This window comes from Anomaloglossus baeobatrachus, chromosome 1, assembly GCF_048569485.1.
Source record: "Anomaloglossus baeobatrachus isolate aAnoBae1 chromosome 1, aAnoBae1.hap1, whole genome shotgun sequence".
Lineage (NCBI taxonomy): Eukaryota > Metazoa > Chordata > Amphibia > Anura > Aromobatidae > Anomaloglossus > Anomaloglossus baeobatrachus.
Genome location: NC_134353.1, coordinates 343,550,164 through 343,566,965, shown reverse-complemented (window position 1 = coordinate 343,566,965; position 16,802 = coordinate 343,550,164).

The following is a 16,802-nucleotide window of genomic DNA, read 5'->3' as shown; positions in this document are numbered from 1 at the left end:
GGCGCCCCCGGCCGTCACAATTACGACAGGTGTGTTGTTGGTGAACTAAGAAACATTTTATTGAACACGGCTTCCATTCTTCATTACACCTTTCAGCAGACAGTCACTTCAGTTTACAGGTTACGCTTCTTGCTGACGGTTTCCTCTTTCCCCGGTAACTTTCCCTCGCCTGCAGGGGACATGCGTTAACCCCCTAGTAGCTGCACTCTGAAACGTTCCTTCACTACCAGGGGTCCGACTACCCCTTACATTCCTCCCCTCTTTAATCTCAGCCTCCTGGCGAGGTTCGTACCTGTAAAACAACACATGCCGGACACATACACGTTTCTAAAACAGTATATTATTTTTTTCAAGAAAACTTTTAAAAAGAACAGCACTTAAAATACAGAGAATGGCACACAAGTTCGGTGCCCGGAGTCCCTCCAGGGAAGCTCCCGGTCTTAGTTGAACATCTGCCCGGAGGCCCTCCTCAGGCACTCCCGGTCTTAGCTGGACTTCTGCCCGGAGGCTATTCCCAAGCGCTCTTTTTTTGGCGCCAAATTTTCGCACCTCCGCTGAGTCCATGAGTACGGCCGCCATCTTGCCGCCATCTTGTGGCCTGTTCAGCATGTCAGGCACCACTTGATCTTCCTCACAGTCTCCGGTCGGGGTTTCTTGCATGCAGGCCTCATCCTGCCGACTACGCCAGTTTGTAATGGGGGCAGGGGGCGCCTCAGGGGGTGAAGTCGCAGTCTCCCGCTCAGGGGGCGGCAGGCTGACCCCCGGCCCGGCCGTCACTATTATGACTGGTGTGTTGTTGGTGAACTAAGAAACATTTTATTGAACACGGCTTCCATTCTTCTTTACATCTTTCAGCAGACAGTCACTTCAGTTTACAGGTTACGCTTCTTGCTGACGGTTTCCTCTTTCCCCGGTAGCTTTCCCTAGCCTGCAGGGGACATGCGTTAACCCCCTAGTAGCTGCACTCTGAACCCGGATTTACTGTAGGGCAGATCTAGTACAGACTACTGGCTCCGGATAAGTTCTCACCTCTCCACTTCTTTGCCGGGGAACTACTTCTCTTCCTTTCTATGGGCGTTCCCGTTTACCTCCTCTTCTTTATCTGGGCACTCACTCTGGCTGCCTGCCACGTTTCACTCCCACACTCTGCCCAGTCACCTCAGACTCCGCTCACTCCTAAGTCACATCTGACTATACACAGCACTGCATTCAGAGCCCTTCCTTCCCCACCTAGGCTGCCCTGCCCCTGCTTCCCTAACAAATGTTACCAGGGGAACCACTGCTCTACACTGGCACCTAGTGGGGAAACCATTTATTAGCTAAAACAACAGGTAACATTTTACCAGTACCATTTGCCACCGCACCGTGTGGCGTCTTCGGGGGGGGGGACGTTCCTTCACTACCAGGGGTCCGATTACCCCTTACAGGGAGGCACATTAACATTTTACTACCTTTTCTGGACATGTGGTATGTGTGTGATGTGATCAAACACATCCAGTTGAATTCATGAAGGTGACACTCAAAACATCCCAAGGCCTATGCAGAAAATGCAAGAACTACCAAATATTAGAAGGAAGAGGGACTTCAATACAATCTGTATTAGACATAAAGGAGGGCCTCATACACATTCTGTTAAAATTGTTGGGTAGTGGGACTCCTAGACTCTAAAACCTATGCTCTAAGTGCAAGGGCTGCCAAAAATTAAAAGGAGGTACTAAAATACTCCCTGGAAGATTCATACAGAAAGGCCTGAAAAAATGTTTTCCCATTACTAAGCATGGGGCTCGTACAAGAGTAAAACCTATGTCTTATATGCAAGGGCTGTCAAAAAGTAGAAGGAGGTACTCTAATACACGATAGAAGATAGGTAGAGGAGGGCCTCAGAAGACCATTTTTCCCATTATTAAGAGTGGAACTCATACACAAGTAAAGTCTATGCATTATATGCAAGGGCTGCCAAAAATTAGAAGGAGGTACTCCAGTACACCCTGGAAGACATGTAAAGGAAGGCCTCAACATTTTTTTGTTCCCATTATTAACCCCTTCACAACCCTAGGCATACCAATGCATCCTATTTGACAGAGACTCCCCAAGATCTGCTGTACTGGTACATTCTGGCGATCGTGCGGACAAAGGAGCTGTGCAATTGCCACCATGAGATCGGCTGTCACAACCAGGTCCTCCTGCTGTCTTTGGCTGTTGAACCCCCTAAACGCAGTGACTGATATAGATTGCTGAAATTAGGGGGTTGGGATAGGGAGTGTACTCCCTCTCCTGTCTGATAGGGGCCTCTGCGATATCATCGCGAAGGCCTGATCATTGCCGTGTCGTCATGATGATCTCCAGGACACCCAGCTATAGAAAACCTCTGAGATCATGCCAGGAGTATGATTTCAGAGACTTGTGTTAGTGCAGCATGGACAGATATAATGCTGGTGCATTGCTATACATTATATCAGCAATCAGAATAATGAAGGCTAGTGTCAAATATAGGGATTAAGTAAATGAGGTCAAAAATTATAAAAATATTTTTTAAAAAATCAGAAAAGAAAGAAAGAAAAATAAAAAAAATTGAAAATAAAATATATACAGTGCCTACAAGTAGTATTCAACCCCCTGCAGATTTAGCAGGTTTACACATTCGGAATTAACTTGGCATTGTGACATTTGGACTGTAGATCAGCCTGGAAGTGTGAAATGCACTGCAGCAAAAAAGAATGTTATTTCTTTTTTTTTTTTTTTTAAATTGTGAAAAGCTTATTCAGAGGGTCATTTATTATTCAACCCCTCAAACCACAAGAATTCTGTTTGGTTCCCCTAAAGTATTAAGAAGTATTTCAGGCACAAAGAACAATGAGCTTCACATGTTTGGATTAATTATCTCTTTTTCCAGCCTTTTCTGACTAATTAAGACCCTCCCCAAACTTGTGAACAGCACTCATACTTGGTCAACATGGGAAAGACAAAGGAGCATTCCAAGGCCATCAGAGACAAGATCGTGGAGGGTCACAAGGCTGGCAAGGGGTACAAAACCCTTTCCAAGGAGTTGGGCCTACCTGTCTCCACTGTTGGGAGCATCATCCGGAAGTGGAAGGCTTATGGAACTACTGTTAGCCTTCCACGGCCTGGACAGCCTTTGAAAGTTTCCACCCGTGCCGAGGCCAGGCTTGTCCGAAGAGTCAAGGCTAACCCAAGGACAACAAGGAAGGAGCTCCGGGAAGATCTCATGGCAGTGGGGACATTGGTTTCAGTCAATACCATAAGTAACGTACTCCACCGCAATGGTCTCCGTTCCAGACGAGCCCGTAAGGTACCTTTACTTTCAAAGCGTCATGTCAAGGCTCGTCTACAGTTTGCTCATGATCACTTGGAGGACTCTGAGACAGACTGGTTCAAGGTTCTCTGGTCTGATGAGACCAAGATCGAGATCTTTGGTGCCAACCACACACGTGACGTTTGGAGACTGGATGGCACTGCATACGACCCCAAGAATACCATCCCTACAGTCAAGCATGGTGGTGGCAGCATCATGCTGTGGGGCTGTTTCTCAGCCAAGGGGCCTGGCCATCTGGTCCGCATCCATGGGAAGATGGATAGCACGGCCTACCTGGAGATTTTGGCCAAGAACCTCTGCTCCTCCATCAAGGATCTTAAGATGAATCGTCATTTCATCTTCCAACAAGACAATGACCCAAAGCACACAGCCAAGAAAACCAAGGCCTGGTTCAAGAGGGAAAAAATCAAGGTGTTGCAGTGGCCTAGTCAGTCTCCTGACCTTAACCCAATTGAAAACTTGTGGAAGGAGCTCAAGATTAAAGTCCACATGAGACACTCAAAGAACCTAGATAACTTGGAGAAGATCTGCATGGAGGAGTGGGCCAAGATAACTCCAGAGACCTGTGCCGGCCTGATCAGGTCTTATAAAAGACGATTATTAGCTGTAATTGCAAACAAGGGTTATTCCACAAAATATTAAACCTAGGGGTTGAATAATTATTGACCCACACTTTTATGTTGAAAATTTATTAAAATTTACGGAGCAACATAACTTGTTGGTTTGTAAGATTTATGCATCTGTTAATAAATCCTGCTCTTGTTTGAAGTTTACAGGCTCTAACTTATTTGCATCTTATCAAACCTGCTAAATCTGCAGGGGGTTGAATACTACTTGTAGGCACTGTATTTTTTCCATGTTTCCTCAAAAATAAGACAGGGTCTTATATATTTTTTTGCTTCAAAGTTTGGCAATTTCAAGACTGCTGCATCCCTCTGCAAGACATCTCACAATTTTGGACTTTTCAGAGCTCTCAAATCTCTCTTCTGACACATTTTGCCAAAGGAAAGGAAGTTGCCTAATAATTAAGCACACCTTATATAGGGTGTTGATGTCATTACGCCACACCCCTCCTCATTACAGAGATCCACATCACCTGATTTACTTAATTGGTAGTTGGCTCTCAAGCCTATACAGCTTGGAGTAGGACAACATGCATAAAAATTATCATGTGATCAAAATACTAATTTGCCTAATAATTCTGCACAGTGTATTATATATTTATCTATCAATCTATTTATTATCTATCTATCTATTCACCCATCAATTATCTATCAATCCACACACACACACACACACACACACACACTGCACATCCATAGCATCCATACCAGTCTCCTCTTCAGCCTTAAGGCCCCATCACACACAGAGATAAATCTTTTGCAGATTTGTGGTTTCAGTGAAATCATGGACATATTGTTCTATTTGTACACAGCCACAAACCTGGCACTGATTGTCCACAATTTCACTGCAACCACAGATCTGTCACAGATTTATCTCTCTGTGTGACAGGGCCTTTAGGCTCCTGCAATTAGCAGACCTTTTGATGACAACCTAGTCACATGACATGATGTCACAAAGGTGCTTAAGCAGTCTTATCATCGGGATATAACTGAAGAGACCCCTAGCAGAATAGAGGACTTGTGAATTTGACCAGTTTGCTCTCCCTACCCCCAAATGCAAGTCTTTCATACCAGCTTGTCTCCTGTTCAGTTATTTTAGACTCCTGCAATGAAGAGATTTTTGATTACATCATGGCACATGACTGGAAAGTTATCAAAGGTTTGTAACAATCTTATCCTCAGAATACAACTGCTGGGGTCCCTAAGAGAATAGGGTCCCTGAGAAATTGTGCCGTTTGACTCCACTTAATGCCTGTCCTGACTGTAACTAGAGCTTATTTTTCAAGTAATGATATTTAAAGCATACTAAAAAAAATCCTGCAAAAACATGCTATGACTTATTTTTGAGGTAGGTCATATTTGGAGAAACAGGGTATATAAAGAAAAAAAAGTACACATATTTGGTATCGCCAAGTCCGGAACAACTCGATCTATAAAACTATTACACCCATTAACACCTTCCGTGAACATTTAAAAAAAATAAATAAAAAAACAAAACACAGCAAAAATCTTTTCATAATACAGCTGACAAAAATGTGGAATAAAACGCTCAGAAAGACACACATAAGTAAAAATGGTATAATTGACAACAACATCTTGCCCCACAAAAAATACACTGCCATACAGCTCCATCAGTGAAAAAATGTGAAAGCTATAGCTCTCAGAATACAGCAATGTAAAAACATTTTTTTCTCTATAAAACTGATTTTATTGTGTAAAAGCAGCAAAACATTTAAAAAATAACATAAATGTGCTATCAATGTAATCGTAGTAACCTAAAGAATAAGGTTGTCTTATCACTTTTACGATATGGTGACTGGCATAAGAAAAAAAACCAATAAAAACCAATTCCTGAATTGCTGTTATTTCTTGATTCTGCAATTCAGGAATATTATGAGACCCAAAATGGTACCAATAAAAACTCCAACTCATCCAGGCAAATTACAAGCCCTCACATGACTCTGTCAGCATAAAAATAATAAAACTATAGCCTTTAAAATCTGGTGATGCAAAAAACCTTAATTTTATAAAAAAGCATTTTTTAGTGTGATAGTAGCCAAACCTAAATAAAGATATAAATGTGGTATCTCTGTAATCATACTGATCTGAGTAATAAAGCCACCTTATTGCATAATCACATAATCGCAAAAAAACAGTAATAAAGCCAATTCTTGAACTGCTTTTGATTTGTCTAATTTGATTCCCAAATATCACAGCATGGCATGGCTCAAATTTATCCTGCGCTCTATGCTGAGCGCTTACACTGGGAATTACGTATAAATCTCTGAAACTTAATCCAGACAATATTCCCAATGGAAGATTCACTATAATGAGGCAGAGGGAGTCACTTTGAACTCCCTTCTGGCATGTGGTCCAGCGGTGTCTATCTTTCTACTCGTCTTTAGTGGGGTCACTAACAGTTTTGTGCACCTTTAGAAAGACAGACCCCACTCAAAAGAGGCCCAATGAAGTCTGGAGTAACTCTGCTACCTCATTATAGTGAATGGATTCATCGGGGTTTCATCTCAATCACAAAATACAGAGATGGAAACTCTAATAGAGAACAGGATAAATGAGAACTGATCCAAAATATTCTGTACCTAAATTGCAACAAAATAGCATTCAACTCGACCAACAAAAAACAAATTCCCTCTCAAGTCCATCATCTGTTAATAAAAATGTAGGGGATTTCAACATTACTGGTAGCACAAAGGCTCTGGAAAAGCGATATGACTCCCTCCCAAAAACAAAACCAGAAAAATCTGTGCTCCCAAATCAAAATGCCACCCTCCCTTCTGAGCACCACAATATGTCCAAACCACAGTTAACGTTCACATGTTTGACATTGTTGTAATGAGGAGGGTATGCTTAATTGGTTTTGTCTCCAGAAGCACGAGCTGGGCATAATGTATGGACACTAAAATGCACTAGGCATTACAAGGGCTTATTTGCAAATTTTAATTCTGCAACATTAAATGCATTTGATGTCATGGCTTTTTTTCAGAGACTATATCATCACTACACCAGTAGATGGACTACTAGAGGGATTGTCATTTCCAATGTTTGGTCACTTCAGGGTCTTTCTGTTGTTCTGGCACTTAGGGGCTCTAAAAATGAAGATCACAAATTATTCTAGAAAAATCTGTTCTCCAAAAGTCAAATGGTGCTCTTTCCCTCCCAAGCCCTATCATGTTGCCAAAGAGTACCATACAATCACATATGGGGTAATGACATGTTTAGGAGAAACTTAACAAATTATGGGGCATTTTTTTTTACCTATTTCCCTTGTAAAAGTTGGAAATCTGGAGTTAAAACAACATTTTAGTGGTTAAAAAGTAATTATTTTTTGCCCCCGCCCAATAGTATAACATTTTGTGACACACCTGTGGAGTCAATATGTTCACTGCATCCCTAGATAAATTTTTGAGGTGTTATGAGGTTTCTATAACAGTTTATAACATGGGGTAATTTCTGGGGGATTTCTACTGTTCTAGCACTCAGGGGATCTGCCAATGGGGCATGACACCTGCAAACTATTCTTGCATTCTGCACGCAAATATGGTGCTCTTTCCCGTCTCAGCTTTGCACTATGCCTCAAAAGTCATTTTCAACCACATATGGGGTATTGGCAAACTCAAGAGAAATTGCAAATCAAAATTTTCAGTCCACTTTCTTCCTTTACTATTGTGAAAATGAAAAAATTGGGGTAAAGGAAACATCATTGTGGCCCTTCCCAGCCTAAAAATAGCAACCCAAAGTTGTCACAGAAGTGGCGCATACATTAGATGCACCAATTCTGACACTTTGCCTACCTCTTTCCAATTGCTCTGGTGTGGTGGCAATTAGGGTAATACTTTTGGTGTTTATGTCAGCTGTGAATTGACAGTTGACATCATGCTCAAGGATTAGTAATGGATATGCAATTAACAGATACCACCATTAATAAACTGGTAATTATAGAGTCGTAAATTAACACAGGAAAAAAAAGTTAATCTTAATAAACACTCCCCTATACGTCCTCATTCAACAATTTATTTAATAAAAAGAAATCCTCGACCTTCCAACATAATGTCCAATGATGCCTATTAATCCTTATGGAACTGCATTCTCAGTACGAGGCTCCATAGCTCACGGCTGGTCAGTGGCAGCCCAGAATTTCTCACAAGCCGTGATATCATTGAACCACTGACATCACTGCTCATGACAAATGCAAAGCAATGACTGATCCAACGTCTCTGACCGTCTCTTCTTATCTAAGTGAGACAATCATATGTAGCAGAACTAAGATGGTCAGAGAAAGAGAGGGGGAGAGAGAGAACACACTAGGTTACTGCTAGTCAGCCAAGAGTTTCTCACGAGCCGAACAGTCACTGTTAGTGATGTCACCGCTTGTGAGAATTTCCATTCTGACTGGCAGTAACATGGAGACTTGGTCCAATCTTCTATGAATGAAACTGCATAGGGGTTACCATCAGTAAGAGGTAGGTATGGAATTTCTCACTGACCAACACCTCCACCACAGTCAATGGATGACATGGAATATTACTCTTTGGCTTATGTCGGATCTTCGTGGATTTAAGTTTCATTAATAAATTGGTGCAAAGGGAGTATAGGAGAGTGATTATTCAAATAAACCTTTTTCCTAGCGTGTATTTTTTTAATTCTATGCTTGCCAGGTTAGTAATGGGCGTGTCTGATAGACGACTTCTCATCACTAACCCCTGAGCTTGATGCCAACTGTCAATTCACAGCATACACCAACCCCAAAAATATCATCCCATTTGCCACCGCACCAGTTCAAATCGGGAAGAGCCAGGTAAGGTGCCTGATTTGGCTCATCTAATGGATGTGCCACTTCTGGGGAGGCTGCAGGATGTTATTTCTAAGCTATCAGGGACCAAATTACCATGGGTCTTTCCACCCTGATAGTACCAGTCCTCAGCTGTCTGCTTTGCTTTGGCTGGTTATCAAAAATAGGTGGGACAGCACATCTTTTTTTTAATTATTCCCTATTACTTAAATCATTTTAAAAAATGGCATGGGAGCCACTCTATTTGTGATCACCAGTTAAGTTAAAGTTGATTGACGAGGGTTGCAGCCCATAGCTGCTGCTTTTCACACGCTGGTTATCAAAAATAGGTGAGACAGCAATCTTTTGTTTTAATTATTCCCTATAACCATTTGTTTGCAGGACAACTGCCCCCATTTTGCTTCCTTTTGCATTCCTCTAACCCTTTCTATGACCATTTTTCAGCAATTTTACAGTACAATACAAGTTCAGGTCTTCATTGAATTATATGGAGTTCGGCATTCGGCGTCAAGTTTGGGTCCCAAACCAAACTATTTTTTTTTTTTAAGGCTGACCAAACACAGCGAATCCAAATATCCACGGGTCTGGTCATCACTAGTATTTACATTTGTGCTCAAAGGCCTAAGGTAGGGAAAGCTGCACACTGTGCTGGGACAAAAAAACGCACATCATTGCTGATGCTGCTTGCTTGATGTTAGGTTTCCACACCTGCATCATAGACACAGTAGCACGTAGCACAGGGGAAGAGGCAGTAGTGGCAGATGCTGATTGTGGTTGCAAGCTTTCAGCCCACCTTGAGTACTTTGATGACATTTGCGCGAGCATGTTGGTGATGGTCAGGCTGATAGGGATCAGGCCTCTGCTGATCTTGGGACCAAACAGTTTGAAAATAGTGATTTTTGTTTTTTTATTGTTCGTGCTTTGTTTAACAAAACACCAGACACCTAACCCCCTAACTCTTGCCTGGGAACTTGCCGAGTGTGTGTATGGGGAGCATTAGAACACCTGCTCTCTCTGGTCGCCCCACTGCCTTTTCCTGCCTCTTGCAGTGCTGCGGTGTATGTGTGTAGGACTGTATGGGCATGACTACAAAGCTACTGCAGCTGAAGCACACAGCTGCACTCAGCTAGGTACTGCTGAAGAAGCTGCCAGCAGCAAAAATGACATTAACTGTTTAGGTACTAAAGGAAACAAAACCCCATTTAAATGTGGATAACCAGATAAAGATGAGAGGCTCCAGTCAGGAAGCTGTGATTAGTCTCCAAAAACAGGGAGACAACCATGACAGTACTTCTCATTTAACGAAAGGTCTCCAGACTCTCAAAACTGGCAATATCGTCCACCTCAAATGTGAAAAGGTCCCTCCGATTACCAGTAGGAGGCAACACACATTTCCAAAGGAAGGACTATGTTATGTGTGTTAAGTGCTGGGGTAGCTCCAGCCCTACGACCATAGAATTAAGAATGTTAGTTACCCTAAAGGGACTGACAAACCTTGAGCCTACAGCCCTAGTCACACACTTCCACCTGGTGTTCTTAGACCCATACACGGTCATTCTTAAACAGGTCCGAACCTGGACATTTATTTTCATGCATGCACCGGGTATTAGAGAAAAAACTCCTGACAGAACCAACAACCAAAGAGTCATCCAACAACTTATGCTCCGGTACCGCACACTTAATGGGAATGACTACCCTCTTCCGATCACCTCCACCAGGGCCATCGTGAGGCCTATTCTTACCCTGAGGTTAAGGGTAGTGTGTAGCCCACCTGTAGCAGTCGCCTCAGGGACATCACTCCACCTTCAGGGATGCCACAGGGTCTTCACTTGGTTATTTCTGGCAACAGGTATGTCGGTTTCATATACATAGGAGTCGTGACGCCACTCACGGTTTGCGGTCAGGGATATGGTGACCGCCACTGCAGATTTAACGAGCGTCTTGGGCTGATGGAGTCTGCAGTCGGATGGTATGGCCTCCCGTGAGTGAGGCTGGCCCCAGGGGCTCAGGTGGGTAGAACAACAGGTCCCAGAATAACTCAGTCTCAGTCCAGAAAGTCTTTCAACTTGTTTACTCACTTTCAGATATTTTTGTGAAGAACCCGGGCGATGCTGAGATTAAACCAGGTGGAACCAGGTATCCTTTAGGCCGGTCTAAGGGTAACCGTTAACTCGCCTTCCTAGCACTTTTTGTTTCGGATAACCCCTGACTTGAAGTACCGTGGGACTCCTCCAGGGAAGTCGCTACTGGCTTTTCTCCCCATTTTGGCCCATTTGCCGGCAGCGTGGACCAAGTGAGATGGCTCCAGGCTCGATCCCCCTTATGAGCCCCCTCGTTGCTGCTGAGGCTCTGGATCTGTATGGTTGGTGAGGTACCTTTAGTCCCCTCACCGACAGGTTCAGCAGATCAATAAATGGACATCTACTCTAGGGACCTGTTCCCCGTACGTGCCTAGTCACCAGGAGTCCCCGTACTCGACCGACTGACTCCCTCAGCGTCTTTCTGACTGACTTTCTGGTAACCGTTCTCCCCCACTAACGGCTACTTCACGTGCAGGGTCTGACTAGCGTGTGCGCACGCCTGCGTCTTCTAGCAACCACGCTCACTGCTATCAGACTGGCTCTCCTCCTACTTTCCTGACAGCCGCTGCAACTTTAGCTCCCAGCCTCTTCACTACACCCCTTGATGAGATGTGGAGGCAAGCCCCCTCTTGGGTCTGCCCAAGGGTCCCCTCTCAAGGTGTGGGAGACCAGGTTGCTATGTGTCTGTGCGTACACACCCTATTACGGCCTATGGAATTACTTGGAAGCACTGCCCCAGCATGGGTGCAGTACTCAGTGGTGCCTGACCAGGTCAGGGGTGCCACATTAACACACCCTTACTTTTTTTTTAAACAGCTTGGCGGCTACTACTGGTGGACAGGGTGGCAGTTTTTAATGATTGCCCCAAAGATGGAAGCACACAGGCACTTAGTTTCATAGAAACTGACTACTTTCCCTGACTGCCAGTCAATCACGGGGTTTTGCCTCTTTAACCAGGGAAGACCCAACACGATGGGAGTGGGCAGACCTACCAAGACATAACAGGACAGACATTCATTATGAACGGAGACCACTCGCTGGTTGATATTAGGCACAGTCTAAGTGTTCTTTCTCTGGCTTAACGGAGCTGAATCGATAGCCTGGATGGAAATAGATTTTGATAGTGTGCTATGCATCAGACCCCGAGTCTGAGCAAAGCAAGAATCCACCAAATTAGCACCAGCTTCGCTGTCCACCAGCACAGAGATTGTCTCAGTTTTTCCATCTATAACCACCTCTGCTATAATGGTGAACTGAGATGTATAAATGAAGGAGATATATACGGCCTGGTCATGACCCTCCACCCGACCAGGAGAACGCAGCTTATTGCCAGATGGACTTGGCATAGGTCTTACTGGACAGGCCCCAATGTAATGACCCTTATCCCCACAGTAAAAGCATGACCTAGACCCATGACAAACCACAAGCGACTCAGTCTGAGGTGAGGCTCAACCCAACTGCATGGGTTCGTCAGCTTGCACCAGTGGGAACTCCTCCCTAGGAAGAATGACAGGGGATAGGGTCTTAGAGGGTCTCTTACTGAAGCGTTAGTCCACTTTGATAGCAAGGGCCAGAGCAGCTTCCAACAACTCAAGGGCAGAGTACTGCACCAGAGAGTCACTAAACCTACCTGACAATCCCTGACAGAAATGACTCTTAAGTGATGGGTCACTGCACTGGGTGTCAGTGGCCCACCTCTGTAACTCCAAGCAATACTTTTTCGCTGGATGCACCCCCTGCTGGAGCTTTCCTATACAGTCTCTGCAACTGTCGCTGAGCAGCACCCTGAGACCCTGGGAAACCCTATAGCAGGCTTGAGTAGTGAGAGGCTGGTGACGAACACTTGACCCACTGCTGCACTAATAAGATAAAAGGGTAGAGGAAACAAACAGGCGAAATACTGCAATACAAAAGGATAAAAGTCGGCTTCTTGGAACGCTCCAATACAGTTCCTTCCACCCAGGGTGCCAGTATAAAAAAAGAGTTTGTATCTTCAGCAGGGATTGCTTGGTAACACCTCTATCTAAATCTGAACAACCTGACTACAAAGCTACTGCAGCTGAAGCACTCAGCTAGGGACTGCTGGAGAAGCTGCCAGCAGCAAAACTGACATTAACCGTTTAGGTACTAAAAGAAACATAACCACATTTAAATGTGGATAACCAGATGGAGATGAGAGGCTCCAGCCATGAAGCTGTCACTAGTCTCCAAAAACAGGGAGACGACCGTGACAGTTTGGACTTCACTTTTCCACAATCAGATTGTGTTCAAATAAATGAAACAGACCAACAGTTATCACTCCAAGAGCTAGATGTATAATGGTCCATAAGATCACAAAGGAACCCAAGGTAGCTTAAAAGAAACTAAAGGCCTCTTTCATATTTGTATATTTTTATGTTAATTAGTCCACCATCAGTAGAACAGTGAACAACAACAATAATGCGTATTATTGAATTGCAAGGAGAATGCCACTATTCTCCAAAAAAGAACATTACTACCCTTCTATAGTTAAACATGACCTGGTCAAGCCAGAAGGCTGTTGGAACAATGCTTTGTGAATGGATGAGACCAAAAGAAAACTTTTTTGTTTAACCCAATTATGATAACCTTACGGAGATAAATGGCGGCAGAATAGGGTACTTATTCTGATCTGCTGTTTATAAATGGCAGGCAGAAAAAAGTAAATAGCGCCCCCAGCGTCAGAAATTTTCTGGGGTTTCAGCTACCAGGGGTAGCTGAGACCCTGGAGATCACAATTCGGAACCTTTTTTTCCGGTCCCCACTCACGTGATCATCGGTATACACCGTATAACGATGGTCACGTTACAGTAAATGACAGTGCCAGTAACACATTATTTATCTCCCACCTGACATGATCAAACATGTTAGATGGGAGAAAAATCTCCTCCTCAGTCCTCTACGGTCCCCCGGTGTCGCCTAAGTGACCCCTGACCCCCAACCCCCAACCCCCTCTCCATAATCCAAAATGGTGGCGTGCATGACCAGCGTATCGGCCTCATTCATCCTCCTCCTCTGATTTCTGTCGCATGTGCCATGAAACATGCGACAGAAAACTCCTCCCGAGGCCATGCCAGTTCACCCCTTATAACTCCCCTGATGTTCCCCGGTGTCCCCGGTACCTTGCGCAGTGTTGATCCCCGTGATCCCTCATCCTCCTTCTCAATCTCAATCTCCTTCTCAAGGTCGTGGGACCTTCTAAATGGATTACAGAGGACCCGATTTTTTTTTTCTTTTCAATAAATTGGTGAAAGAGGGAATGTTCTGAGGAGTGTTTTTTCAAATAAAACCATTTTTTGTTTATTTCCTTATTACTGATAGTGATGTCGGGTATCTGATAGACGCCGTGATATCACTAACCACTGGGCTCGATACCAGTTGTCATTACAGCTGGTATCAACCCCATTTATTATCCTGTTTGCCACTACACCAGGGCATCGGTATGAGCTGGAGCGAAACGCCAGGATTGGCGCATCTAATAGATGCACCACTCCTGGGGCGGCTGAAGCCTGCTATTTTTAGGCTCGGATGAGTCCAATAACCATGGCTCTTCCCACCCTGAGAATATTAGACCCCAGTGGCCAGCTTCACCTTGGCTGGTAATGCAATTTTGGGTAAGCCCACATTAAAATATTTATAAATAATTTAAAAAAAACATCCTGGGGTGCCCTCCAAATTGGATTACCAGATAATGTGAAGCTGCCAGCTGTGGTCTGCAGGCTGCTGCTGTCTGCTTTACCATAGCTGGCTATCAAAAATAGGTGGAACCTCATGTCGTTTATTTTAATTATTTATTTATTTTTTGGGCTAAATACAAGGCTAAACACCCTTTAGCGCTCATGAAACAAACTAAAGGGAGCCAGCTTAGAATATGTAGGGGGTGGGACATTACATTGACATCCATCAAATCATCCATTGTAGCTTGTTAGGCTGTGTGCCCACAATCAGGATTTGCAGTGGTTTGGATGCAGAGTATTTTCACTCTACTGAGCGCCGTGTTGTGCAGTAGAAGGATTTCTAGAAATCCCACGCCCACTGTGCTTATTTTCTCGGCAGCATAAACTGACATCCGGCTTCCTGAGCCTCAGCATGTCAATTTATGCTGTGGAGATGAGAGTGTTCTCTGCAGGGAGAATAGAACTAAAGTCTGCAGCAGCCTGAGCCTGAATTGTGGGCACTGGTAGCTGTGGTTTCCTCTGGACAACACTCACATCTCTGCAGGAGGGCTGGCACTGTGTACTAGACACCGTGTTGCTGGATCGTGGGCACAAAGCCTAAAAGTGATAAATTTGGCATGGCAGCAACATTTTTGTGAAGTAGTCATGGATTCAAAATGCTCACTATACCCCTAGATAAAACCCTTGAGGTGTCTTGTTTTCAGAAAGGGGTAACTTGTGGGGGAGCTCCACTGTTTAGGCACCTTAGGGGCTCTCCAAACACGACATAGCGTCCGCTAATGATTCCAGACAATTTTGGCAGTCAAATGGCACCCCTTCTCTCCCAAGCCCTGCCTTGCACCCAAACAGTTGATTTCCATCAAACATGAGGTATCGGCATACTCAGGAAAAATTGCACAATAAATTTTATGCTGAAATTTTTCCCGTTTCTCTTGTAAAAAAAAAAAAAGCTTTATTTTCACAGCTCAACATTATAAACTTCTGTGATGCACCCTGGGGTTCAAGGTGCTCACCAAACATGCATATAAATTCCTTGAGGGGGTCTAGGTTCCAAAATGAGGTCACTTGTGGATGGTTTCTGCTATTTCAGCCAAATTTGCTTTCCAAAATTCAGATATTGCTCCTTTTGTCCCGAGCCCTCCCATTTGCCCCAACAGAGGTTTCTGACCACATATGGGGTATCCGTGCACTCAGAAGAAACTGGTTAACACATTTTGGGGTCCATTTTGTTGTGTTATTTCTTCTAAAAGTGAATAAATTGGGTCTAGAGCAACATTTTTAGATAAAATTATAATTTTTATTTTTTTTCATTCTACATCGATTTAGTTCCTGTGAAGCACCTGAAGAGTTTATAAACTTCTTGGATGTGGTTTTAAGCACTTTGAGGGGTGCGGTTTTTAGAATGGTGTCATTTGTGGGTATTTTCTGTCACTAGGCCTCTGAAAGTCACTTCAAACACGATGTAGTCCCTAAAAAATGATTTTGTAGGAAAAATGAGGAATTGCTGATAAACTTGAACACTTCTAACTTCCTAACCTCAAAAAATGTTGTTTCAAAAATGCGCTGATGTGAAGTAGACAAGTGAAAAATGTAATTTCTTAACTATTTTTTGTTACATAACTCTGGGATTTATGGGCATAAAAAATAATAGTTTGAAAATTGCTAAATTTTCAAAATTTTCATCAAATTTCTATTTTTTTCACAAATAAATACAACAATTATCATCCTAAATTTACCACTATCATGAAGTACAATTTGTCATGAAAAAACAATCTCAGAATCACTGAGATGCGTTGAAGCATTCCAGAGTTATAACCTGTGAAAGTGACACTGGTCAGAATTGAAAAAAATGGCCCGGTCATTAGGGGCAAAATTGGCTTCGTCATTAAGGGGTTAAATAAGAAATGTTATCATTGGAGTAAGGCAATATGCATATAGCCTTGTCAGAAAAAAAGATAACTTGAACTTTAGCGCCACTTATCGAGGTAGCAATCCTGAAAGTCTGTACTTTGAAGACATGTTTTAGGGATTTTGCCCCTAATCTACTTTTGCAAACCCCCCCATCCCTGCCTTTTTAAAAAGAAAAGACCCATAGCATTTGTATTTTTTATTCCATGTATGTTATGGCAAGTTTTTTATTGCCAATTTATATTCATTGGTACTATATTTGGGTATGTAAAACATTTTAAATCCCTTTTTATTTTGCTTTCCAGGAAGTCTGATGAACAAAAAATATCTTCTTTGAACTTTTTTTTATTT